The following is a 1,548-nucleotide window of genomic DNA, read 5'->3' on the forward strand; positions in this document are numbered from 1 at the left end:
CAGAGGAACCTGATTGTTTCACAGATTATCTGTCTCATGTTCTACTGTCAGGATATAGTGGAAGTTTCAGCAGATATGAGAAAAAGTAAATTTTTCTAAAGGTTAGCTATTGTAACAAGGTTTAAAAACAACAACTTTATGTTCAATTTCCATATGCTATTTAGCATCAGCGCAGACAGCAGCAAGTTTCATTCATCATTGAAATAAATCAGATCCACATTTGTCAAAGTGTACAACAGTTTTATTGATCAATGATCAACTCAGGCTTACATGATTACAAGTATACAAGAAATCACCAAAACTGTGACCGGTGAAGACACTCTCTCTTTTCCCCACTACCTTTGTCACCAGTAAGTGGTGTGTTCAGATCTGCAGTGAAATGAAGGCAAAATACTAAACTGTGAAAACCTCACCAGCGTGTCTAAATTCGGTGTGGATTTACGTCTTATGACATTACAACTCCCCTCCCAGGCATTTTGTCTTTTTTAAGATTTCCAACCCAATATGGGTCCTGAAAACATACAGTAATTTAGGAAAGCAGGACTCAATGGCACTTACATCTGGGGGTTTTGAGGTTAATTACACACAATCAACTGCTTGCCTTCGTTGCAAGTCCGCCAAGAGTTACAGTCATAAAACAACAATCAGTATTCCTCTGTAGTTTTGTTCATTCTAACCAGTTGGGGTTAGAGGGGTGGAGGGAGAGACAGGAAGAGGGGACTCAGCATCCACGCATATGGCACTCATTGAAACACACACATATATACACAATAACAGACACGCACACAGACGGTGTTCCTCTCCCCCTATCCCCCTTTGCTATGTAGGCCAGTGTGAGTCATTGTCGCGGGCTCGCGTCCAGGCTCGGTGCTCTCTGTTATTTTACACAACTGTACAACCGTTGAGTGGCTCTGAATATCATGGCACTAATATAAAATTTAGTCACTCTACACATCTGTCGCTCTCTTTAAAGTCTTCACTTATTAAAAGGTGGTTTATAAAGGCTGGTTTCACAGAGCTCAACTGAGTGGCAACCACACCTAACAAGCAGGGAGGAAACAATGAGGAAAAATGCACTGTCCTTTCTTTGATCTTTTATGCTTCTCTTTCCTCTTTCATCCGTGTTTCTACGGTCGCTTTCACACCTGTAGTTTGGTTCATTTGGTCCAGTCCAAATTCAGTTGTGGTCTAGTTTGTGTTCACTCTGGCTGTCTATAAATGTGAAGGTAAATGGACTGAGGAGTTACTCATTAGCTTTCCATCCAAATGTATCGCAAAATTGAAATCTGTGTAAAAAAAAGAAGTGAGAAACGAAGCTCAAGCAGTGAAAAAATAATGCAGAAAAACAGGATGGAAATATTGCTTTTTGCTTTAGTTTTGCACAATAATGTGAGGAAGGTTCCATCAGATCTGTGAGGTGTGATCAAGGATGTATTATAGAGTAGGGATAAACCAATTTTTGGATCCAACATTCAGAATTTTGTTTTTCTGATACCAATTCCAATACTAGAACTTCAGGTCTGTAAAGTGAAGCCAACACAGAAGTGT

The 1,548-nt window shown here is 39.9% G+C and overlaps 2 protein-coding genes across 2 annotated transcripts in view; one reads left to right on the top strand and one right to left on the bottom strand.

Annotated features, from left to right (window-relative positions):
• The window catches only part of zgc:158403 (tetratricopeptide repeat protein 39A), a gene marked incomplete at its 5' end in the record, with an annotated part of 767,589 nt that overhangs the window by 269,654 nt on the left and 496,387 nt on the right, over window positions 1–1,548 (top strand).
• The window catches only part of LOC118322520 (guanine nucleotide-binding protein G(I)/G(S)/G(O) subunit gamma-13-like), an 81,578-nt gene that overhangs the window by 44,496 nt on the left and 35,534 nt on the right, over window positions 1–1,548 (bottom strand). The gene's annotated exons all lie outside the window — the stretch shown is intronic.

The sequence above is a fragment of the Morone saxatilis genome, unplaced genomic scaffold, assembly GCF_004916995.1.
Source record: "Morone saxatilis isolate NCDOM2014 unplaced genomic scaffold, NCSU_SB_2.0 Contig14, whole genome shotgun sequence".
NCBI lineage: Eukaryota > Metazoa > Chordata > Actinopteri > Moronidae > Morone > Morone saxatilis.